The sequence below is a fragment of the Microtus ochrogaster genome, linkage group LG5 (assembly GCF_000317375.1).
Source record: "Microtus ochrogaster isolate Prairie Vole_2 linkage group LG5, MicOch1.0, whole genome shotgun sequence".
In the NCBI taxonomy this organism is placed as follows: domain Eukaryota; kingdom Metazoa; phylum Chordata; class Mammalia; order Rodentia; family Cricetidae; genus Microtus; species Microtus ochrogaster.
In genome coordinates this window covers 10,373,994-10,401,805 of record NC_022031.1, presented here as the reverse complement: position 1 = coordinate 10,401,805, position 27,812 = coordinate 10,373,994, and positions in this window count along the sequence as shown.

The window sequence follows — 27,812 nt, the reverse complement described above, 5'->3', positions numbered from 1 at the left end:
GAGATAATTTACATAGGCATCTTATAATTTCATTTTTGTAGGGGTAACAAACTAACCCACAAACAACCTGATAAACCCTTAGGCCTTTGGAGAAAAAAAAAGGCACTATTGGCTGGGTGGTGGAGAAGCATGCCTTTAATTCAAGCACTTGGGAATCAGTGTCAGGTAAATCTCTGTGAGTCTGTGGCCACTACGGGGTGGGGGGGGGGGGGGGACTAGTTCCAGGACAGGCTCCAAGGCTACAGAGAAACCTTGTCTCTAAAAATAGAAAAAAAAAGGCACTATCAGGTAATCCAAGAGCTCATTAGGTTCCTCCCAGCAGCGGGTCAAGGGCAAAACCTGTGTTTGAAATGCGGGAATGCAACATCCTGATCCTAACTTTTTGCTGTACATCTAGAATTCATTTTTACAGAAATGAATAAAGGAAAAATCTGTTAGACATTTGAAATTAACTTATTTTAGTCAATAACCATGTGTTCTGTATTCATTACCACTTTGTTGACAATAATTGGAAACTATATGATACTTGACCAGAACCAGTTGTGAGGATGAAAAGGGACACACAGCCACTGAGCCTTTCTGTGTTCTAGACACTTTTCAAGGCCCTTTGTTCATTTCATTTCTAGTAACCAAAAGGAAAATCCTGAAACTTCTATGGAGATTCTTATAAGTGACTAAACCAAAGAGCTAAAGAGATAAACTTTTTCCCTCAAGGTTCTTTATTCACTTACCCTTTGATGGTGAATATTTTCCTGTGTTCCAGCTAGTAGGTGATCTCAAGGATACAGCAAAACCAAAAGGAGCATATTGTAGGATTATAAAATACCAAAATGCTGGATGGGAATCAAAAAGGAAACTGAAGTTGCCTGTTTAAAAAACAAATAAACACGTATTTCAGCCCTCTTCTCTGTTTTCTCACTGAAATATATTATCCATATCTAGAGTTTATATTATTACATTTACATCATTTAGTGTGTGTGTTTTTGTGTATATATGAGAGAGACAGAGACACAGAGAGAATGTGTTTGAAGGTCAGAGGACAAATTATTGGGCTTACTTACATCCTTGTACTCCATGAGTCCCAGAGATCAAACCCAGGCCTTCCAGCCTGGTGGCAAATGCTTTCTTTCTCTCAGCTTTGTCACCAGTCCCCATTCCTAGGGTTTAATGGGTATTTTAAACTCAGACATTTCTTTCGGAACCCAGGTACACAATTGCAATTATTTTCTTCTAAAGTTCTGAAAAACATAGCCTATTTAACAGTGAAAAACTAAACACATGATCATCTGAGGGCATTCCAACAGTTGATCTATTTGTACATCTCCGAGATTGCCACTGTCTTTCCTACTGTGAAGTGTGAGTGGTTTGATATTTATGTTTGCCTGATGTCTACCTTCATCATCAAACTCTGTTGGATGCTTTCTGGAAGATTCGCTTCAATTTTATCCACCCCTTTATCTTTTTACCCCACTCTACCTAGCATAGGTTGACATCATGTCATCTGGAACACTAGAATGTTGTTCCCAGCTGATCTACTTGCACCTTCCTGGTGCCTGTCAAATGTTCATGAGTCTGTGTGTTACATCAAAATGGCAAATTTGATCATATTACACATTGCCTTTCCTTAATACCTTTTAATGATTACTCAGTGCTCTCAGAATAAGATCGAGATATTCATCATGGCTACACATCTGGAAGGCCTGGTGCTACACTCAGTTTTATAGAGATGCAGTTCTCTAGACACCTAGGTTTTTCACTGTTTTGTGCCATTTTCAGTTGTTTATAAATTTTTCATATAAATCATAGAATACATTTTGCATGTGGAGTTAATGCCTTATCATTCTTCAGATAGCAACTCAGTGGTCACACCCCAGACAAGACTCTCCTGAAAATGCTGAGCAATGCTTTGCTACTTATATATTCTACTTCTGTAATTAGTTTCTGATAGAACCTGGGAGATATAATTTTCCTTTTGATTGAGAGGATTTAGTGGTAGAATAAGACTTTGCTCTAGAAATTTAAGCCTCAGTTTGACAAGGACCACGCTACTCCTATCTCTCTTGCTTTTCCTTATAACAAGTATTTTCTTACTATGAGAGTGAAAATCTGAGATGTGTAAATTACTAAAGCAGGAAATGGCAGAGTTCATATGTGACATGCAAGAAATCTTATTTTTAAAATGTCTGATTTTATGAATGAAAGATTTAAAAATTAAATATTTTATATGCAACAGAAATATATTTATTTTTCTCATAAACAATGTCCTATGTCCAAGAGAAGACATAGTATACTAGCAAAAACCACATACATAGTATTTACATTTTATTGGAAGAAGACAGTAAATAAACAGGTAAGATATTTAAGGTAAGTTGAGAATCTTTGTCTATGTGTTCATTTATTTTTAAGGGATAGTTTGAGGAAGGATGTGAATCGTAAAAGGCATCATATATGCAACAAAAAGAAGAAAACTCTCTGTGACAAAATTCAACAAAGCTAAGAAGTGCAGTTATGAGACTTTCCAAATGAGAAAAAAAGTGAGGGAGGGGGAGGAAGGGAGCAGTGATGGAGAGAGAAGGGGAGGAAAAAGGGAGAGGGAGCAAATGGTGATGGAGAGAGAAGGCGAAGAAGAGGGAGGGGAACAGTGATGGAGAGAGAAGGGGGAGTAGATGAAGAAGAGGAAGGGAGCAGTGATGCAGAAAGAAGGAGAAGGAGAGGGAGGGAGAGGTGAGGAAATATGCCTTGAGAGGATGTTGCTATGAACAGAACAAGGATGCTTGAGGATCAGAGCAATAGGGTACAGGTGTAGGAAAGATTGCAATAGGTCTGTAGCTATATCCAGACCACTTTGTAAAAATGGCCCACTAGAAGCATGGTCTCTGTATTTGACAATTCTTAGACATTGTATGTATTCTTTTGTGAGACTTTAACGAGGATATAGTTGATTTTAGTGTGCCACTCAGAAGGGCCAAGCATGACTGCCCTATATTCGAGAGAATACTAGGGGGTTGTCAGAAGAGAAATCAAGCTAAGAAATTAAAGCCAGTTTAAGGGTTCCTTCAAAGCCATTAAAGGAGGGTTTCTGGGGTCATTTATTACCATCCAGGACCAAAGAGGGATTATTGTGTTCTTTCTATTACCATTAGCAGTTAATGGTGGAAAATAATGAGTGGGTCAGAAAGGCAGGAGGCTAGCTCCTAAAATTCTTTATAAAATGTATTAATTATTGCTAAATATGACATTAATGACTAAAATAGTGACATTACTAACAGTGTGGCAGCATAATGTGGTATAAAGGGCATAGGCCTCTTAGGTCAGTCAATCTGTCTGCTATTAACTGGTGGCGTGGTCATAAATAGGTCAATTTACATCACTTAGCTGCAGTTGTTTCATTTTTAAATTAACCTTTTCCCATCTCTTTTAAGATTAAAATTTCTATGATTTTATAAGGAATGCCTTAAAACAAGGCTTTTGTTACCATCTCTATTAAATGTATTAAATGTTCATCAAAAGAAAAGCACTGGAAAGTGAAATGCTTAGCATGTCAAAATACTCAAGGTTGTGTTCTTTGAGCCTTTTGGATTGTCTGTACTCTTAGGTCTATTAATAGACATTATTAAATAAATTTGATTTATTGAACATAGTGATGTAATACCATGACCACCAATCTAATGGTTGATGACTGAAGCATTCACACACACAGACACTCAAATGTGGGTATAGCATATGTATGAGTAGCTGGCAAAGCTGGAAATTCACACATCCTCGGCAAGATAGATTAGGATGGCCCAACATTTCATTGTGCCCATTCAATGGTACAGGATTTAAATCTCATGAATGTGTTATTTCTGCTTTCCACTTTGTCTTTTCAGGTGACAGCAAATGAAAGCTGATGAAAGCTGCACAAAGGAGAGGAGGAGAGCCATAAAGAACTGCCCAGAAGCACATGTTGGTGTTTTGAAGTAGCCCTCTGTAGCACCAGCCAGCGTTGAGCTCACTATTTAGTAGAGAATGGCTGTGAACTTCTGATCCTTCTGCTTCCATTTCACAAGTCCTAGAACAGCAAGAATGTACCACTTTGTCCATCTCAAAAGGATAAACTTTTTAGTCTTATCCAAATATCTTAATGGCAAACTATAACTCTATGCACTTAAAATAAAATGTGATCACTATATTGATGCAAATGGTAAGACTAGCGCAAGGTCATGGAAGATAGTATTCTATTGGTGTATATAATATGCCTTTTCTCTTTTTCAATATAGAAAACTAGCTCTAGTGTTAAGGTCATGGAAGATAGTATTCTATTGGTGTATATAATATGCCTTTTCTCTTTTTCAATATAGAAAACTAGCTCTAGTGTTAAGGTCATGGAAGATAGTATTCTATTGGTGTATATAATATGCCTTTTCTCTTTTTCAATATAGAAAACTAGCTCTAGTGTTAAGGTCATGGAAGATAGTATTCTATTGGTGTATATAATATGCCTTTTCTCTTTTTCAATATAGAAAACTAGCTCTAGTGTTAAGAAACTTCATCTTTCTTGAAGCCAACTGCTGTGCCTCAGACTTTCAACTGTCTGTGGGACCATTTGATGTCCATCTTCACATGGAAGACGCAGAATCTGCAGATTCCACAGACCAGGAATTCAGATGTTCAGTGCTCTAGTGCACATGGGTATATCCCCACACATTGTAAATAGCTGTTATCACTGGTTAGGATAACTTAATTAAACTTGCTTATTAAAAATCTTTAATTCGTTAGTGATAAAATCTTGATTAGTACATTTTCCCTGCTAGGTGACCTTCTAATTTAATAGAAAATGAATTTTTAAATGGGGAAAAATGCCTGTGGCAGAGATTTTGTGGGAATGAATAGAGCTTGCGATGCACATAGGGATATGTTCCAGCCTAATTAGTAAGGGTGCAAATGAATTTTTATTTCATACACCAGAAGTGTCATTGATGAACCATGGTGAGGAGTTGAAAATGCATTCAGATTGGCAGTGTGGGACCAAAATCTGTGGGAAAATCACAAGTTAATTCATTGATTGCCCCTTGGAAATTACTGCTGTTAATTGTTAGGTAATTAACATGGAGCTACAATTATATTGGCCTAAGGGGGTGATTAATGTTTCACCATGTCACATTAGTGGCGGCTGGATTTTCAAAGCTTTGCTCTTCACACGGTTTAGGAGACAGATGGCATATTGTCTATGGATTTGTTTTCTACTGAAGTTAGTGCTGAGAGCACATGTGTGCATTTTCTGTTCTTGTGCCTCCTCTTATAGATACAGATTTCAATCTAAGGACTATTAACATTTATGAAATTCTATATTTTAAAATGAGCTAACATACTTGTTGCTAGATGCAAAAATTTTAATTTTATGTATTGGAATAAACCAAAGTGGTCTTGCATAAGAGGACTTGGCATTTTTCTTTATAATGTGTATTAAATTATTAAGTGATAGTAGGAAGAAAAATTGCATCATATCATACTTGTAATGATCTAATTTAAGCAGAAACCAAATAAGCCACAGCAGACAAACATACTCATAGTGATAAAATAGAGCACATTGCTTTGTGCAATATGCAGCCCATTTTCTTTGTCACTAGTAAACCATGTATGCATCAATATATCAAATTCTCACTTGGCACATTCTTTGTAGCATAGCCTATGATGCCTTCCTGATCTCAAAACATCAAGCCTGAAAAAGAAGGGGTGAAATGTCATTGACTCTCCCCAGGAAGCCGGTACCAGCCTTGGTTGGGTGGGACTAAGATGTTGCATAACGGGTTGCGGTTTGCCAGGACCATTTATTTGTAATCTCAGTAGCAACATTTGCTCACTGTCTGCCAGATTCAAGGTGCATGTTCTAGGATGAAAATAATTGCAAAGAAAATTATATATAAACTATAGCTACTACTACAGTTTGTTCAATTACAGTTAAAATTAATTTTTATTTAGAGATAAATATATCTCTAAATGAGTTCAGATCCATAGACACAGACTTCTGCAAAAACTGCTTTTACTATTAGACTTACCTTTTGAAATTCAATTAACCTAAAATGGTTAAAAAGTTTTCGAAATATTTAAATCTTTAATACAAGACAAGATGACATATTATACTTTGTGAAAAGATACATTCATGATGAAAAACTTAAGTGAATCCAAATATTCTAAAGGTTTCCAAAGGTGGTTTCTTTTTATTTAAAACATCCAATTAAGAAATATTATCTAAAAAGATAGGATGAATTTCTAGCAGTTCAAAGAATAGAGTCTTTTTACAATATTTTTTTTCCTGCGAGGATTTGAAATGTCCTCTCTATTAGTTACCCCATACTGAGGTCTCTGTTGTGACTGTAGCCTCCTGCTTTTATATCGATTTGTACTCCTTCAACAAATGATAGAAGTCTCTATTATCTACGGTCAAGCCGGCTATTAAGTTTTAATGTCCATTAAACCTGAAAAAAAGGTGAAAGGAAGCCAGTTCTTCTAATGACGTTTTAAAATAGAGAATTATCAAAATCTTGATTTTGGAGCAATCCTGTGCTCAGGTCCTTTTGCTTTTCTTTTACATTAAAAATCAATTGTGCTTGTTCAAATGCCCATTTTATGTGGAGTTGACATTTCACCCAGACTCCTTTTTCCTATACTTATTATAATGTTCCGAAAAAGGTGCTTATCATTCTGGAAACAGCAGAATAAATCGCAAGGCTAAATTAGGTGTCTTCGTTTTCCTGGAGGGAAACTTTTATCAAATGTCATTTTCATCCTATTTTTAATAAACCTTTGTGGTAAAGCAAGAGATTCTGACTTTGGTATAAATTGTTGCAGAAAGTTACACTTTACACTTTGACAGCTTTCTTTGGAAGAGGGAGGAACATAACCCAGAACACTAGGGTTCCTATATCTATCCTCATTTCTTCCCTATCTTCCCTCAATATTGGATGATAACCTGGGAAAAGTAAACTGAAATAAGCCCCCTTTTGCCATGAGCTGATGTTGGTCATGGTGTTTACCACCAGAGTGGAGAGCAAACCAGGACAAGTAATATTTATTTGATATTCATGGAGGCAGTCTTAGTGATCATTTCATTTTATAAAGTGGAGCACAACAAATGGCGTGGGGTTGTACGAACTGACATTTGGAAGTTTGTTGATGTTTTTGGTTGTTGTCTTTGCAGGTCTTCAAATTGGTGAAAGGAACAAAGAACTTCATGTTTGAAGTGCAAGCAGTTTTTCTGGAGAAGACGACCTTTCCAGAATTCATTAGTGACGGAGTCCAGAGAAACTGGAGTGGGCTCAGTGTCAGATACCAGGACTGAAGGAAGGGCTGCTGGTGAAGTTAAATCAGTGAGCTGAGTGACTTCAGCACTCATAGATCATGGCGACGGAGTTTATGTAGTGAGGGGAATCATGGCTAAGCATGGTAATGAAGCCTTTAAAGACCTGGGTAAACCTTGTTAATATTGATTGTCAATTTGTCAGGATTTAGAGTCACCAAAAGGCAAGCCTCTATCTATTAGGATATCCTCTATCAGGATTATCTAGTTAGGTTACTTGAGATAGCAAGGGACATTCTAAATATGAGTGGAGTACTACTTACTGGGTTTCTAGACTGCATACAAACAGAAGGCCAGCTGAGTACCAGGATTCATCACTCTTGGCTTCCTGAATATGAATATCATATTCCTCGCATGCTGCCTGTACAACTTCCTCACCATGATGGGCTCTTTCCCCTCAAAATGTAAACTGAAACAAACCCTTCATTCTTAAGATTGTGTTTGTCAAGAATGTGTTCACACCAATGAGACAAGTCATTAAAACAACTAGGATTTTACTTCATTGAGTCTAGGCCTCATTATGTAGCTCAGGCTGGCCTAAGAATGCTTTTAGCCTCCAAAATCTGATGCAATAGTCATGTATCTTTATGCCTTGCTCCATTTGGTTTAAATTGATTTTCAACATCTTGAAATTTTGTCGGCCATATAACTAAGCAATATATTTTTTCCTACTAGTTTTTCTAAGGACAACACCAACCATACCCACTCCCTACTAAACACACCTAAATAGTTGAATTTTTTTTTATGAATGATGTGTGCCATGATATTTCTAGAACCAGATTCCTATCTGTTCTTTCCCTTATATTCTGCGAGAAAGTTGCTTTTCTCTATTTCCCTGGTCCTCTTAGGAAATGTAGTCCTTTCCTACCTTCTCAGGCCTTTGGGAAAGATGCCTTTTTGTGACAAGCTGTAGAACTAGATATTCCTGGATAAGAAGCTAAAATCAGAAAATAACATTTCCTTAGATTTAGAAAACAAACTTCCTAATATTTATAGCTACTGGCAGAATTCATAATTACATTGCCTGGTGCTTGCCTTTTTGACAGGCTGCCCAGGCTTCACGTACAAGACTTTCACCTGCATCCCTGAGGCCAGGCAGTCATGGTTAGAGATGATCTGTCTCCCTCCCTAACTAAGCAAATTAAACTCTCCCAACAGCTTGCTTCCAATTTACTCTTCCCCAGTAGCAAGAATTTGGGTTCACTGTTAGAATATAATACACTTAAAAAAATCACAGATTAATCAGTTTAATTGTTTATTATCTCAAAGTTTAAGTTAGACAAATACTTTTTTTCCATTGTGATGTTATTGTTATACTTTGAACATGAAGCATTCATCCAGCAATGTCAAGTTGTATGAAAAGGCTTAGCAACCAGTTTCTGGGACAACGGAGAGGTGACTGAATCATGAGACACTAGTCTCATTAACGGATTCATCCATTTTGGGTTCATTGTTGAATGGGTTACAGAAGATGGGACTTGATTGGAGGATGTAAGGTAGGAAAAAACCCTCGAGGGCTATAATATACCTTGACTCTTTGCTCTTCTCTTAACTTTTGGCTGTCTTGGGGGCATAGCTTCGCTCCACCTTTTGTTATGATGTTCTACGCTACTACTCATCCAGAAACAATAAAACCAGCCACCACACACAAAAGTCTCTGAAAATGTCAACCAAAGGCAGTCCTTTCTCTAAGTAGTTTTTTCCCAGGTACTTTTGAAAACTTAAACATAGCATGTGTTAATTGCAACCAATATGCAAGACATGCTTTTCTTATGTTCAGTCAGTATCATGGATGAGAGGATGTCCGCAACACAGTTTAGAGGAAGGAGAAAAATGCCAATGGAATTTTAAAACTAGAGAAGCAGTTAATGTAAGAAAGTGCTGTAGGAACAAAGCACAGTGCTGTGTGTCTGAGACTGAGAAGAAAGTGGTAGTCACTTTAGATAGCTCAGCTCCAGACATGCAGAGAAGGGAGCAAATGATGAGAGAAGCCAAGGAGACTGAGGAGCCAGAGAGCTGGCATTTCAGGAACGGATTGCAAATACGCCATACAGGAAGCTTTCAAGGGAGCACACACTCTTGAAAACTGCAAGAATGACTTCACTTCCTTGGACAAATTATGAATGCAAAATTTAGAAATCATTTGGCATTGATATTCTTATCTGTGCCTCACAGGAAGAGACAGGTTCTTTGATGGAAAAGGTCCTTCGGTTTATGTATTTCTTTCATTGGCTAATGAATTAAGAAACTGCTTTAGGCCTTAGAGGACAAAACTTGGGTAGGCAGAGAAGACAGAACTGAGTGCTGGAAAGAAGAGCAGAGTGAGAGATGCCATGGATCTCCTGCCTGAGAAGGACACTGGTTAGAATCTTTCCGGTAAACCACAGTCAAGTGGCGATACACAGATTAATAGAAATGGGTTAAATTAAGATCTAAGAGTTAGCCAATAAGAAGTTAGAGCTAATGGCCAAACAGTGTTTTAATGAATACAGTTTCTGTGTGGTTATTTCGGGTGTAAGCTAGCTGGATGGCCAGGTCAAACAAAGGGCCACCCTTTCTCATACAAAAATTCTTCAAGTATTCACATCTTTAGCCTCTTCTCTTCAACAATGCAATAGCACCTTGGCTACCCAAAGCACATAATAGCTGATAAACAGCTAATGGGGCTAACTCTGTCTCACTCATTTCTTCTCACATAGAATCGCACTACTACATCCAGAAAGGCTTATTTACTAAGTTTGAAATATGATGCATGTTTACTTTGCAACTAACTGTCTTCTAACATTAAAATCATTTATTTTGTATGTGTATGCTTGTATGAATGTAAGCCACATGTGTATAGGTGCTTGAAAGGGCAAAATAGAACGCTGGATACACTGGAGCTAGAGTTACAGGTGGTTGTGTGCTGCCCACATGGGTGCCCAGAACCAAACTAGAGTCCTCGGGCTAAGCAGCAAATGCTCTTAGCCCTGAGTCATATTTCCAGACATTATTGCTATATTCTTAATTCCATATTAAGGATTATTGAAAAAGCATAAAAACTGGATGGAAAGGGATTATTATTGTTTATTGCTATATTTAGCTATAATTGATTATTTTTAACTTTATTACTTTATTAGTAAGAAAAATTCAGAATCAATTTTATTAAAGTAAAAAAGAAAGGTTTTAGAAGAGACAATGGTACAGATTTGCCAAATGGTCTTTTTAAAATCCAAAGAACTGACAAAATAAGCTAGTATTAGAGACCTGCCAACTTGACTGAGCCTTTCAAATCACTCAGCTGATGCCTGTTGTAATTGCTGCAGCTCTGATTTATTTGTAAATGTTGGGCCTAAATAAGACTTTTTATGTCCCATTACTAAAACATGTCATCTGACTCCTGAATTTCCAACAATTCTTTCCTCAGTTTTTCTCTCCTACTTCTTGTGTTGACAATATATCTCTTACTATTGAACTTCATTGCCAATTCTCAAGCCCTCTTCTTCAACATAAATCCTCTGGCCTTCTTTTTTCTACAGTCTAATGGCCAAAACAAGCTTCTCATACCCTCCAAGTAATCTTATCTTTACTTTCATGATTGTATAAATGTACTCCTGCTACAGGCAAACAGACTGCGGTCATGTTTTATTAATACTTACTGCAGAATCTTCCTGCCTAATGACATCCACTCTAGTCCTCTTTTCATTTGTCCCCTATAATTTTCCCATTTCTTTTTTATACATCAATGTCTTTCTAAAGTGCCCAAAGACCACGAAGGTCCTTATTTTATTGTTAAAGTCTATATTTCTTCATAAATTTTGTGCATATACCCATGAAGCAAGCTATAGAAAAAGCAAACCTTACAATTAAGGAAACTCAGCATTTTTGTTACATAAGAAAATTAACCATTAGGTATTTTGATTATATTTAGAACTCATATATCTAAAAATAACTTATCATTTTAGCTTATAAGAGATTATGGAAACATTCAAGATTGGTGGCTAGCTATTCCTATCATGAGTTTTAGTTGTCCTGCGAAAGGATTAACAAATATTCTTCTCTACTTTTGAACTTTTTTATTTAGTGATTGGGCACTTACAAGTATGTGACATAATTCATCTAGCTGTAAGAAGCATGCTTCAGGATAGAAAGAAAGTGGCCTCTGACTGGCCAGTTTTCATGATTCTCTAATAGTTCATGCTTTCATGCATTAAATAATGTAGTATAAATAGACTATGTTTGTAGACCTTCCCTTTCCCATGTGGAATTTTACTTACATCATTATTACACTATGCCCATCTGCTATTCATGTGAGCAGGCTTAAGAGATAGATAGATGTTTCTTAGGTCCCACAGTTCTGAGAAGCTGAGATTTCACAGGAGTTCCAGCCATCCAACTTCTAGGTGCACTGGTAGAGGCTGGGTCGCAAAGCAGGGTATAGCAATGGAATCTTTGCAACTCATCAAAGAACTTGTCAGAGCTGACTCTGTCTAAAGCAGGGAAGTGAAATCCCAAAGGCAATAAAACTGTCCTTGAGGAATTTTACTGTTTACCAGATTGAGCAAAAATATCCTCAAAGGGTATATACTAAGTCTTATTTCCTTCAAAACTAGAATAATGAGCCAAAGATCAATACAATACAATCCCAATAGTGGGATTCTTAAATGAGAGTTACTATATAAAAAATAAAATGACTATGCATCATACTTATTGTTGAGTGTTTCTCTAGGGCCATTTGACACAGATTACTATGAATTTCAGAAGTATATTCTTACTAGTAATAAAACATAGAAGTGATTCCTCATTAACATGGTTGTAAATCCTTGACATTAAAGTCATGCTCTTTTATATGTACTTGATGTTTGCCATTATGTAGGGGTTTTAATGTTTTCTATTATGAATGGGCTTTAATAATTAAAAAACCTAATATGCCCTAGAGAGTGCATTAGCACTCTGATTAAGCTGAGCTGTGACTTCAATCTAATAAAACACCTTCTTTCTTTCCTTCATTAGCCAGACAGGTGGTATTCACCCATCATTACTGGTATATGGACAATATATATGGATATGTTTTCTCAGAAGGGGTGATGTGTATTTGTGTATCTATGCACACTCTACAGCTCACTCCCTTATCTAATCAACATATATTTAGGCCTGTATATATCACGTTTGAGGCAAGGAGCTACAAGCAAGGCATTGTTCAAGGCAAGGCTTTCCTTTGATACCCCCAGGAACAACCTAGTTCAGCAGCTCTCAGATTCACCATTAATTGGTTTTTATTACCAGTTTACTTCAATGGTTGAATAATACCATTTATTTGGAAGGTTCATATTTATTTGTATTGTGTGCTGAGATGTGTCAGGGGAGGACTTATTGAATAAAGAAAATAGAGTGTGTTCTCTGTACTTTTCAAGCTCAGTGAAATAATTCAAACAAATAAAAACATTGAAACGAACACTGGCAAACACTGAAGATAAAATACTTCCAAAGATCAAGGTTCTCAATGCTTCAGTAGGATATTGTGTAAGACCAGAATTTTTAAACCACATGCTAAGACTTAATTCTGCCCAAGACAGCCACAGATCAAGTAAAAAATGACAATCATAACAGCCACATGGGTGGTTATCTTTAAAGGAGAGGATTTCTAAACATTGAAAATATGTCTGTATTTTTCTGTCATGTAAGGCCTTTGTTTCTAATACTTCAGTTATTTCAGAATGAAAATACAACAAAGCAAAAGAGAACAGCATAGACTGTCTCTGACGTGAGTCATATAAAAGTGATTTTGGAGAGATATTTATTTATATGTGTATGTGTGTGCATACATGTGTGTGTTTGGATTTTTGCACCCATGCCTGCAAATATGACTGCCAGAGGAGTACAAAGGGTGCTTTTCTCAATATCCCTGTTTATAGTTTGTTGATGCAGTCTCTCACTGACCTGGAAGCTCACTTTTTTGGCTAGGCTGGCTGTCCCATAAGAAAGCTTTCAGAATCTGTCTGTCTCACTTCCCAATATCATGGGTACTAGCACATGTATCTATGTCTACATTTTTTATGTGGGTGCTGTAGAACCAAAGCCATTCTCTTGCCTGCTAAATCATCTTCCTAGCTCTCTAGATACATATTTAAATGAATGTAAAAATATACTGAAGGAAGGAAAGAGGAAGGTGAACTGTTACAACCAGGAGTACGAAATCAGATAGCAATGGAAAGTTGGGTTACAGAAATGAGATGTAAAGAACATCTCTGCATGAACAAAGAAAATCTGAAGAATTAAGAAGTCAATAGTCATTATTTCACAATGCATGTATGCCTGCTTCATCCTAAAATAAAATGTATAGTTTCTCAAAATAATTTGTCCAGCTCTGTCTATTCAACCATACTCTTTATACTACATGCTATTTATAATTTATTTATACTTTAGTGTATTTATAATTATACTTTTATAACTATATACATGATAATTTTAACTTTATGAAATATATTTTTCAAATGTATTTATTGACCATTTTCCCCATTTTTTTCTAAAAATGTATTTGCATTAATAAGACCTTGCTTGGCAAATTAGATAGTTCTTATTAAAATTTATTGCAATTTGCAAAAGTTTCATATTTAATGAAAATAGAATACATTGTAAATCTAAATGACAAATAAATCTTCTAGTTGAATTATGCTTTTCCATTATGATATAATTTTTGAGTTAGAGATTAAATTACATAAGTACTTCTCTAATATATATGGCATCTGGGCACAGCTAAATATACTTTTTTCCAACAACAATTTCTCTTACATTTAAAGTATTTTCTTTTGCCCTAATCACTTCGGGCTCTGACAGGATTGTTTCTCAATTCCTCTTCTCAAATTATGACAAATCAGAATGTGTAACAGGGATTAAACTAAATATGTATTAGAAGAGCAAAGAATTCACCGAGGCAAGACTAATCATCATTTAGATTATCAGGAGGAGATGATTAGTAAACAAAGGGTTGCATGACAAGTTCTGTTGATGCTGTTTCCATAGCCAAATGTTTTAGCTTTTACAAATGAAAAAAAAAATCTCTAAGCAGCTTATGGGGAAAAAGTAATCATTCAAATTACAAACTTAAGAATTTCAAATTACATACTTCATCAAGTTGAGTCTATTTTAACTTACTGAGCAGATTTGGTGGAACAGAATGAGATAATTACTTAGTGTTTCAAGTCAATGGTGAGCAATCTTTCCATGCATGCAATTTATTCTCTGAACAATTGCTGCTGCAGATGGGTGTGAGAAGCATTGCTGAGACCAACTCTCTCAAGGGTTCTGTTTAAAATTACTCAAAATTGTATTCAAGAAGCATTTTAAAGATACATTTTCCAAGTGATTTCGCTTATCTTGCTATTCCTTTGTAGAATTTCTTTTTAGAAATCCAAATTTTGAGAAGTTTTGTTGAAACATGAGGGGAGCTATAGCAAATGTTTACATCTCAGTGGGTTGTCTGAGTTAAAGACAAAAAATATAACTAAATAAAACTTTCCACAAATTATGTGTGTGTTTTAACTTAATAGTCTGAAATTATATCCCATTCTTCATGTCAGTTCATTTTGAATTTCTCAAGGATGTTTAAGATTGTGAAGTTTGCTGTTTGGCAAACTGGATGTAAACACCAGTTCACCACTTAAATAATTACAGTGGATAAATTAACTTTTCTAAGGCATAATGTTTTTGTCTATAAAATAGTGCTAACAACACCTGCCTCATCATTGCTATGCTGCTAGAAATTAAGGAGTGGTGTAAAACACTGATAATGATGTTTAATCTGCTTAGTGCACACAGTTTATTATAAATGTAACATCGTATTATTAGTTACTATTATTCCTGAAGTATATCTTTAATATTTGGTGTTCGGGTTTTCAGAGACATAATGGACAGTTTCAGGTACTCTAAGAGTGAAACAAATGCCCTTATAAACTTTGCAATTCATTAAGACAAGCCAATATAGGTCAATACTCTAAGTTACAAATACAAATGTGAGTAAATACACATTTTTTAAACAAGATCTATGTGTGTAACCCAGGCTGTCTTCATACATCTGTGAGGTTCAAGATAGCCTCAACCTCATGGTCATCCTGCATTTGAGTCCTGAGTTCTGGGGTTACTGGAATGATCAACACACCCATGAATCCAAAAATACTTCTGAATGAATGTTCCTTAGATATGTTCCCTCAGTTTCTAGAACTTGCAGACCTTAGAGCGTCTGTCTATTCCAGGAGTGGTGAAAAAATGGCTGTTTTTATTATTTGAAATTTCTTGTTAACATGACTTTCCCATAGCCTTTTTAGGGTTGTTTGTCTTGCTACAATACCATGATATTATGAAATATTACGAAACATTAAGATTGAAGGCAGAAAGAGTGTAAGACCCAAAAGGGCAGAGGACACCAAAAAGAACAAAGAAAGAAGAAAGAAAAACTCAAAAAACCTTTTAAACACAACACACATACGAACTAACAGAGACTGAGGCAGCATCCACAGGGCCTACATTGGTCTTCACCAGATGATATTCTTGAGCTAAAAGAATCCCTAAGGAAAATTTTGTTTTCTCCATTTATAGTGAACGAAAGCTTGGCTGGGTATAGTCGTCTGGGCTTGCATCCATGGTCTCTTAGTTTCTATAGTACCTCTATCCAGGACCTTCTGGCTTTCATGGTTTCCATAGAGAAATCAGGTGTAAGTCTGATAGGTTTACCTTTATAAGTAACTTGGTTTTTTCCTTTGTAGCTCTTAATATTCTTTCTTTATTCTGTATGTTTTGTGTTTTGATTATTATATGGCGAGGAGATGGTTTTTTTTGGTCCAGTCTATTCGGTGTTCTGTATGCTTCTTGAACCTTCAAAGGAATATCCTTCTTTAGGTTGGGAAAGTTTTCTTGTATAATTTTATTAAATATATTTTCTGGACCGTTGAGCTGTACTTCTTCTCTTTCTTCTATTCCAATTATTCTTAGGTTTGGTCTCTCTGAACATGGCGAACAATGAGGGCTGATGAGAAGCCAAGGACAATGGAATGGGGTTTTGATCCTATTTCATGTTCTGGCTTTGTGGGAGCCTAGCCAGTTTGGATGTTCACCTTCCTAGACATGGACAGAGGGGGGAGGACCTTGGACTTTCCACAGGGCAGGGAACCCTGACTGCTCTTTGGACTGGAGAGGGAGGGGGAGAGGAGTGGGGGGAGGGGGAGAAGGTTGGGAGGAGGGGGAGGGAAATGGGAGGCTGGGAGGAGGGTGAAACTTTTTTTTCCTTTTCTCAATAAAAAAAAAAATGAATCCCTAACCCAGGACCTGTCTCAAACTGAAGACAACTTACAAAGAAAAATTAAGTTTTCTCCAAGGATTCTACTGGGGAAGCAAACTACTCTTAATGGTAGGTTGTATGCCCAGGGGTAGGTAACCAACAGAAAACAGATTCAATGGGATTTTTGGAGGGAACTTGTCTCTTTCTTTTCCTTTTCTTTCTTTTTAAAAATGTTTATTTTTCCTTTTTATTTTTCTTCATTTTTACCCTACAGTTCTTTTGTTGATATATTATGACTTCCAGTTGTGTGTTTATATGGGATTCCCAAGTGACTGAATGAGTGGTTCTCTGCATCTGTATCTGTTTCTTGTGCCTTTGTTTTTTGGGGGGTGGCTTTTTTGTTTTGTCCTATTTGAGATGTGTTTGTTTTTGTTTTGTGTTATTATAGCTTATTTTATTTTATTTGATTCCCTAGAAGCCTGCTCATTTTGTAATGAGAAACAGAAATGGCCCACAGAGGTGCAAACCAGATAGGGTTCAAATGGTAAGGGAGATAAATAGACCCAATTTCCCATGCGTATCTCTGACTGATAACTGCCCACAAAGGAAAACTTAATTTTGCAGACTCTTAGTAGCTATACAAGCTATAATTAAGGGTAGGCTCTACGTCCAGCAAACAGTAGATAGCTAACACAAAGCAAACTCAATGATATATATATACGTATATATACATATATATGTGTGTGTGTGTGTATATATACATATATATATAGTCTTGACACTTTTTTTAATCCATACAGATCTTTTGCTTATATATTATGATTTTTGATTATTCTGTTTGCTGTGTGCAAATTTTTGTGTCTCAACATCTGTATGTGTTCCTAGTGCTTCATCATTGACTACCCTTTTTCCTACTTCTTGCTTTGATTTACACTATTCTGCTTTGCTGCTTTATTTTATCTTCTTTATATCTATTATTATCATGTTTAAATGTCTTTATTTCTAATGAGAGAGAGAGAAAGAATGGATATAGACTTGGGGGTAGTAGATATGGTCTGTGAAGAGTTGGGAAGAAAAACTGTGATCAAAATATATTATATAAAATCAACTTTCAATTAAAAATATTAAGAAAGAACAAAAATGTTAAAAAATAAAAATTCTATAGTTGTTAAAGGATATAAAGAAATACTTATTTTCCAGATAAAAATTCTATAGTTGTTAAAGGATATAAAGAAATACTTATTTCCCAGACTTATACTTTAAAAGATGTGACATACTCTCAATCTTCTTTATTGTCCAAAGACTTAAAGTATTTTGAACTTTCCTTGCCTGATGGTATTAACAATATCATCCCAAAACTAATTCACTATCAGAAGATACAAGCTGGTATTTTACCAGATATAAAATGTGGTGTTCAGGAAGGAACAGTTGGTCTCAGCATTAAAACATTAGCTTCACAAATTGTAATGGGTGCTGGATAATAAAATAGAGGTGCTATTAGTGTTTTAAATATTGACTCCATAAAATTAAATGAAAGTAAACCCATTCAAATTAAGAACACTGACTCTGAGCTCTAGAGCTGTGTGCTAGACAAAATGAATTGCAGATTAACCTTGATAATTTATTCCTCCTTAATCTTTTAAGTTTATATCATATTATCGCCCAATGCAGTATTCAGGTTGATTACTGAGGCCTCAAATTCATTTGTCGTAACTGAAAAAGAAATTGATATTCTGATTTTTGTTTAAAGTATGTCTTTATAGGGAAGTATGAGAGACAAATCTGGTAGAATATTGTCTCCTGTGCATGATATAGCCATGGCTTTGCTGAAATTGAATCATGTCTTATTCTTTGTAGAAGACCTTTCCAAAATTAATCACGATGATATTTTCTTAAGAAAGATGAAGAGGGCTAACTGGGACATAAAGCTGTAAATAAGGTGATCATATTTCATGGACACTGTATGAGGTCCCTCTCATTTCTTCCTGAGTATATGTGGACACAACAGTTTCTATATCTATAACTGACTCTAAGTTTTCCACTATTCTGTTAAGTTGTCTGTAAGCTACCAACACCCTATTAAACTTTTTTATTCATCAAGTTACAGTTAGTTATAACTGTTTTTTTATGCTTTGAGTTTCTTTTTTCAGTGTGTTGTTAACGTCCTATCTAAGATGAATAGACATTGTTCATATGTCCCTAAGAAAACCCATGTAATAACCAATCATAATTGCATTGTTTTGTCAGTATCCTTTCTAGCCCACAGTCATACAAAGAAATGCTACCAGATTAGAGGAGAAGGACTTGAAGAATTTCTATAATTTTATATTCTCATATTTTACAAAAAAATGTATGCACAAAACATTTAAATAGATATTACTTTCAATATGTCTTCTGCAATACGTAGCAGGTATCATAAAACCCTTACGTCTTATGAAACTTTAATAATGTTATGAACATAATATAATTTTCTATGTAACAAGAAACAATACAGTAAAAATATCAAGATGACAAAAGTCTGCAAATAATACAGGAAGGATATTGTCACCAGTATGGCAGAAATGAGAATATTTAAGAGACACTTGTGTCTTTTAGTTGGGCTATCAGACTATTAAAACAATGGATCCCCAAATGAGAATATTTCCCTGAAATCTCTGACAGGAAGATGGAAAATGCACTTCCATGAGTGGGAAATTGTAAAGAGGCCCAAAAATGTGAGCCTAGAAAAGAGTTTTCATAGTCCTAAAAAATCGTTTGACCAATTTACAGACTAAGAATGAAACACAGACAATGGTAGGTCAATGGGTAAGTGAGATTACACCTTGACCTTGTCAGGGACAGCATAGATGTGTAGAACTATGGCCCTCTATTTTAACTTTCATCTCAGAACAGAAAATGAACTTGAGATGGTTGGGTCTCTTTTTCCCTCTTCCCACAGTGGATCTGTTGAACCAAGCTCCCTTTTCTAAAACCTTTCACTATGAATTTTACTTTTCTTATTGACTCAGAGATGGTGTCTGTGACTGACTCAGGGCACACGTTGTGATCCTCAAGTTTGAAATCAAAATGAGTAGGTAATGTCAAACTTACCTGACAAAGAAACCTAAATTTCTGTATTACTGTTTAATTCCTCATTGGCAGTCTTCAGTTTCCGCCAGTTCTTCTCTTGTGCCAGGAAGCCACCATTGACATTACATGACATTGCGTCTCTGCTAATGAGACTATACATAGTGCAAACTAAGCTGTTATGGGAAATTATTATCCATTTATATTACACTTATTAAATTCTAATGCTACATTTGGCAATGTGATATAAAACTGAGTAACAGTCAATGCATGTTCTCAAAAATTTGTTACTGAATTGCAATTGCTACTTTACACTCAAGTGTAGAACCTTCCTCAAATTTATGTGATTGAAAACCTTTAAGAATTTTTTCACTTTTCCCAAGGTTACATATTGAATGGTGTGATAAAAATATAAAACGAAGACACCATGACCTCAGGCCTATGCCCTTCGGAGCTGCCTAAACAACTTCTAATGTGAACATATAGTAGAGCCTGTGATTGGCTATTTAAGTGCAATCCTCTCCCATTGTTTGAGATTATTAGAGTAGAATTATTCATTGTATTTTATGTACTAAGACATAAAATATGAGAAATGAAAAAAGGTGCCAAATGAGTATTTCCAGGAACCTTTTTACCTCTTATTTTCTAGTTAGTTAGGGTTTCTGTCGCTATGAAGAGATAACACGACTAAGGTAACTCTTACAATGGAAAACAATTGAGGATAGCTCACAGTTCAGAGGTTGAGTTCGTTATCATGTTGGTGAAAGGCAGGCAAACATGATGCTGGAGAGAGTTCTACATCTGGGTCGGCAGGCAGCAGGAAGTAAATGTTACACTGGACCTGGCTTGAGCATTTGAGGACACAAAGCCTTTGTGACACCTTTCTTACAGCAAAGTCACAACTGCTTCTACAAGGCCACGCTTCCTAATAGTGCAACTCCTTAAGAGGCTATTGGGTCATTTTCATTCAAACTATCACACTTTTAGATCTCATGAGCGCAATCTGGCTCTATGTCATTGGCCACCATTCTCAGAGTTTGTGGGCACTAGGCACTAGTGCTTTCGTTATGAAGAGGAGATCTGAGAAGAACACAGAGAATCCTTCGCAATTGTCATTTCTAAATGACATGAAAGAGGTTTTAGAGGTTTCAAAAATCTCTTTGTTTTAGTTCTTTGTGTTGATTACCTTTTACGGAACACAAAGGTGACCCAAAGCCTGTGTTTACATTTTTGCTCTGTATCCCAGCTAAATAACAACTGTTTTCTGATTATGTAACTAGAAAGAAAAAAAGACTTAATGGAGTTCCTCCTTCAGCTCAGTAATGCAATCAAACGCTCTCTGGTCCTCTCTCGGAACACTGCGCCTTCATTTGGCATCTTTATTAGATTTGCAGTTCCACTCTGTTTGTGTCAGTTGTCATCTGCCCCAGAGCTCGTGACCTCAAAGAGTTTGGGAAGAGATGGTTTCTGTCTAGCAGCCCAGTGCATCCATTAGAAAAGCCCACCGTCACACATGTGGTCCAAGGCTCACAGGCAAAGGAGCTGTGAGAACTCAGTGTGACTGAGCTATGGGAAGCATTAATTCAGTACTGTTGCTGGTAATGCAGCAGAGATGGAATTCATCAGTTCTTCATTTCAGAATTGATGACAGAATGAGGAAGCTGGTAGTAAGTTGTGATGTGTCCACAGATCTGTTCTTTGTTGTAACGGATCTGAGAACTAAAGTCTGTTAATGCATCCAGCAAAGATGACAGTACCTGGATGAGGTGGAGTTAGGTTACTGCAAGTCTGCTCTTGGCAGGGTTGCCCTTGAGACCTATAGTTACTACAAAAGATAATTAGAAAGAAATAACTATTAAGAAAATACTATATACATATTTAAAGGTTTATTATTTTATTGCTTTTATGTATGTGTAGATGTGTGTATATGCATGTGGATATGTGCATATGATTATAAGTTCTTGCAGGGGCTAGAAGCATCAGATGCCCTAGAACTGGAGTTACATTAGTTGCCATGCAGGTGCTGGGAAAAACTCACATTTTCTGAAGAAAAAGAGGTGTTGTTAACCTCTGAGTCATCTCTCCAGACCAGAAAATTATGTGTGTGTGTCTGTACACACACACAAATTTAAATAAACATATACAGGCATACATAATTTTTTAAAATAAACAATCTTTTCCCATTTTATATACCAAGTCCCAGTTTCAACTACTTCTCCTCCTTCTACCTTTCCCTTAACCTAACTCCATATCAACTGCTCAGAGAGGGTAAGACTTCCCATGGAAAATCAACAAAGTCTAGCACATTGTTTTGAGGCAGGACTAAGGCCCTCTCCCTGTATCTAGGCTGAGCAAAGTATTTCTCCAAAGAGAATGGACTCTTAAGATACAGTTCAAGCCATAGGGTTAAATCCTGATCCCACTGCCAGTGGCCCCACAGACTGTCCCAGCCATACAACTGTCAACCATATTCAGAGGGCCTAGTTTGGTCCTATGTTGGTTCCTTCACTGCCAGTCCAGAGTCAGTGAGCTCGCTGTTTCAGTGGGCATCAACATCATGATCTTGACACCTTTGCTTATATTAGCTCTCCTCCCTCTCTTCAACTCAACTTTGGAGCTCAGCCCAGTGCTTAGCTGTGGATCTCTGAATCTGCTTCCATCAGTTACTGGATGAAGGTTCTGTGATGAGAGAAGTTATCACATAAGAGATATGATTAATGTAGTCATCAGTCTGATTATAGGAGAAGGCCAGTTCAGGCACCCTCTCCACTATTGCTTAGGGTCATAACTGTGGTCATTATTGTGGATTACTGGGAATTTTCCTAATGCCAGGCTCTTTTGCTAGCTGAATACTGGTGACCTTAATCAAGATATTTCTTTCCTTGTTATCTCTCTCTGTTCTTCTGCCATCTAAACAATTCCATTCCCTAATGTTCTCCTCCCTTCTTCCCTTCCCTCTCATCTTCCCTTTCCACACTCCCTGCTTTCCCCATCCTCATGCTCCCAATTTTCTCAGAAAACTTGTCTATTTCCCCTTCTGAGAGGGATTCATGTATGTTAATCTTAGGGTCTTTGTTGTTACCTAGTTTCTCTGGGGTCATGGACTATATGCTGCTTATCCTTTGCTTTACATCTAATATCCACTTATGAGTGAGCACATACCATGATTGTCTTTCTGGGTCTAGGTTACCACACTCTAGATTTTTTTTTCTAGTTCCTTCCATTTGCATGCAAATGTAAAAATGTCAATATTTTTTACTGGTGAGTAACACTCCATTGTGTAAATGTACCATTTTTTATCCATTCTTCAGTTGAAGGACATATAGGTTGTTTCCAGATGCTGGGTATTACAAATAATGCTGCTTTGAACATAGTTGAGCAAATATTCTTGTATATCATCATTTGGATATATGTACGAGAGTGATATTGTTGATTTGCAATTTTCTGAGAAACTGCCATACTGGTTTCCAAGCTTCCTGTACAAGTTTACACTCCCCCCAGCAATGGAGGAGTGTTCCCCTTACTCTGCATCCTCTCCATCATAAACTATCATTCATGTTTTTGATATTAGCCATCCTGACTGGTATAAGATGGTATTTCAGATCCATTTTGATTTGCATTTCCCAGAAAACTAAGGATGTTGAGCAGTTTCTTAAGTGTCTTTTGGTCATTTGAAATTCTTCTGTAGAGAATTCTCTGTCTAGATCTGTAACCCAAGTTTTAATGGGATTATTGGGTGTTTTGATGTCTATTTTTTTATTTCTTTTATATTTATATTTTGGAGATCAGTCTTCTGTTTGATGTGGGGTTGCTAAAGATCTTTTCCCATTCAGTAAGTATGCTCCCATTTGCCCTATTGACTGTGTCCTTTGTCTTACTGAGTTTTCTCAGTCAGAAGGTCCCATTTATTTATTTCTGCTCTCATTGTCTGTATTACTAGGGTTATATTTTGGAAGTGACCTCCTGTTCTCATGCATTCAAGGATACTTCCCACTTTCTCTTCTATGAGGTGCAATATCATTGAATTTATATTGAGATCTTTGAACCATTTGGCCTTGAGTTTGTGCGTTGGGATAGATATGGATCTATTTGCATTCTTCTATACGCTGACATCCAATTATGCCAGCACCATTTGTTGAAAATGCTTTTTCAACAAAAATAATTTGAGCTTCATTGTAAAAAACCAGGTGTTCATAAGTGTGTGGCTTAATAACTGTGTCTTTGATTTGATTTGGTCCACCTGTCTGTTTTCATGCCAATATCAAACTGTTTTTATTACTCTACAGCTCTATAATAGAGTTTGATATCAGGAATGGGTGATACCACTGGAAGTGATGTTTCTTTATTATACAAGATTGTTTTGGATATCCTGGAACTTTGTTTTTATTTTTCCATATAAACTTGAGTATTGTTCTTTCAAGGTCTGTGAAAAAATTGTGTTGGGATTTTGATGAAGATTGCATTGAATCTGTAGATTGCTTTTGGTAGGATTGCCATTTTTATTATGTTGATTCTACCTATCCAAGAGCATGGGAGATTTTTCCCTTTTATGATATATATTTTGAAAGGCTGCTTGTTTTCCAGCTGTTCAGAACTAAAATAATCACACAGAAACTATATTATTTAAATCACTGCTTGGCCCACTTGCTCTACCTTCTTACTGGCTAACTCTTACATCTTAATTTAACTCATTTCTATTATTCTGTGTATCACCACATGACAGTGGCTTACCCACTAAATTTCTAGTGACTGTCTCCAGCAAGGCTACATAGCTTCTCCCTGAATTTGCCCTCTTTCTTCCAACATTCCATTTAGTTTTCTCACCTAGCTCTGTTACGCTATAGCTCTGCTATAGTCCCAAAGGAGTTCCTTTATTAACCAATGATATTCACAGCATACAGAGGGGAATTCTGCATCACCTTCCCCTTTTTGTTTAAATGAAAAGGTTTTAAATTTAACAGTAAAATTACATATAACAAAACAGGTATCAAGCAAGAATTACAGTTACACTATTTATACCTACTTTATCTTTAATCATAACTAAGGAAAACTATAAATATAAATTCTTTAACTTTCTCAGAGACTCCAGAAAGATATAATATTGCCTAAGTAAACAAAAAGTACATAATAAACAACTTCCAAAACTCTAGAGTTGACAGAGACATCTCACTGCCTGCACAGTCACCCAAAGTTCTTTTGTATCATTAGGGCATCTATCTTTAGCCTACAGGTAAGTAGTATGCAGCAGAATTTTTCATGAAGCAGAAAATTACAAATACAATTCATATATATTGGCAGTTTGTCAGTCACTTTTTCTGTATCTTGCAGAATGTCTAGAAGACTCTTTCATGAAGCAGAAACCCTGCAGGATCATCTCACCTTTAGGCAATTTCAGCAGTCATTTCTCTGTGGGTCCTGCATGTCCAGTTAAGCAGTATAGGCAAGAGCAGTTTCTTTCCCAAATGGCTAGCAAACTCCATAAGAAGCCTCTTCAATATGCATCTTCCTCTTAACGTAACTGGTGCTTCAGGAGCAGATGTGCCTCTGAAATGAAATAAACGCTGTATTCTGTAGTCTTTGAAAACTTTGAAGAATGCCTATCCACCTGAAATATATCTCTGCACATCTAGAAAATCTAACTAACCTGACAACAAGCTTGACTATTATGGATGATTACCTACTAGCCTATATCTCTTAACTACATATTATATTTTTAAATGAGCGGCACAATCACAATACCTTCATTAAGATCAGAAATACATATATACAGTATAACAAAATTGACATTAAATTTGTATCAATAAACCAAGATCCATACCAAAGCAAATTATTCATCTCTATAGAATATCCCCCTTTAAATGTATGAAAACATATATAGACAATATTTGGGAATTTGGGTGCAGTTCTGTCCAAACTTCTTCCTGCTGTTTATTAGGTGAAGTAATTTTTGAGGGGTGCTCAAGGCAACTTTTCAGGGTGTCTTGGTCCATCAAACTACATTATCCTGGAATGAATCTACAGGTTCTCATGCTCTGTGCAAACAAAAGAACCTCTTTTCCAAAGCAACATATCCTTAGATCCATATTTTGAAATAAAGATACCTTTAAAGTATATATGGTGGTTTAGCTTAGCAATCTCCAGAATCAAAGGTCTTTTTGCAGTCAAAAAAATTCAAAGAAGACACAATAATATACATAATCCAGACTCTCTTTGAATTTTTCATTTTTACATGACTTATTTTTCCTTATTCCTTTTAATCTATGACTGTCTATACTCTGTCTCTTTAAAGCCTTACCTTTTATTAATCATTTACTTCTTTTTATAACTGTTTATATTCTTTTCCATCTCTCTCCCAAGCCTACATACATTTATCCAATACTGTGACCCATTTAGACATCTTTTCCATTTGAATTTGTCATTATTGTGTATCTGTAATACTTTACTGCTCAGGAGCGCTTTTTAAAATGCTAAGCACTTCATAAAAATCTAAATTGCACCATTGCTAGGGTATATATGGTATTTTCCGCTTACTCTGTACAGCCCAGCATGGTGGAGTTGCTCACTGCCTCTGAGAGCCATGTACAATGTCCCATCTCTAGGCACACAACCCATCCATGTTGCCACCAAGTGAGCCATAGCACATTGCTCATAAACACTATTCAAATGCTCAGTCTCCTGAAAGAGCCAGAGGTCATGCTGGCAGCATGGCCCAGAAAGCCAGCATTTCAAAACAGTACTGATATTTTTTGGTTACCTCTGAATCAGAAAAAAAAAAAAAACCCTCTTAAAGAATCTGCAGCATACCACCAGCAAGCAAAGTCCATTCAGGAAAAAAATAATGTGACTATCCTTTGTTTTATAGTGTCTAGAATTCTTTTCCAAGACCTCTCAAGTTTTATGTGGATTTAGTCCACCACGTTGGGTGCAATTTATAGTAGGGTGGGGGATGCTTGTTTGTTGTAGATTGCTTTTGGTAGCATTGCCATTTTTAGTATGGTGAATCTACCTATCCAAGAGCATGGGAGATCTTTCCATTTTCTGATATATTCTTCAGTTTCTTTCTTCAAACACTTAAAGTTTTTGCAGTACAGGTCTTTCACTCATTTGCTTAGTGTTATCCCAATATATTTTATGTTATTTGTAGCTATTGTAAATGGTAATGTCTTTCTGATTTCCTTTCCAGCCTTTTTAACATTTGTAAATAGGAGGGCTACTTTGAGTTGATCTTTTATCCTGTCATATTACTCAAGGTGTTTGTGATCCATTGGAATTCCCTCATAGAATTTTTGGAGTCAATTATATATACTGTCACATCATTTTCAAAAAGCAAAAATTTGGCTTCTTCATTTCCAATTTGTATACCCTTGTTCTCCTTTTGTTGTCTTATTGGTCTAGTTAGAACTTCAAGAACAAAGTTGAATAGATATAGATAGAGTTGACAGTCTTTTCTTGTTCCTAATTTTAGTGGAACTGCTTTGAGTTTCTCTTCATTTAATTTGATGTTGGCAATCAGCTTGCTGTATATTGCTTTTATTATGTTTAGATGCTATACTTGTATCCCTGATCTCTCCAATATCTTCATCATGAAAGGGTGTTATACTTTGTCCAATGCCTTTTCAGCATCTGAGATAATTGTTTCATTTTTTTTCTTTCAGTTTATTTATATGGTAGATTATGTGATAGATTTTCATATGTTGAACCCATCCCTGTATCTCTGAAATGATGCCTACTTAATCATGGTGGATAATTTTTCTTGATTTATTCTTGGATTCATTTTGTCAGTATTTTATTGGGTATTTTTGCATCAATGTTCATGAGGAAAATTGGTCTGTAATTTTCTTAGCTGAATCTTTGTGTGGTTTGTGTTTCAGGTTTACTGTAGCCTCATAAAAATAAGTTGGCAATGTTCCTTCTGTTTCCATTTTGTGGAACAATTTGATGAGTATAAGTATTAGTTTGTCTTTGAAATTCTGGTAAAATTCTGCTCTGACACCATTGAACTCTGGATTGCTTTGGTTTGGGAATTTTTGATGACTGCTCTATTTCCTTATGGGTTACAGGTCTATTTAAATGGTAATCTGGTCTTGATTTAATTCTGGTATGTAGTACTTATCCAGAAATTTCTCCAGTTCTTTTAGATTTTCCAATTTTGTG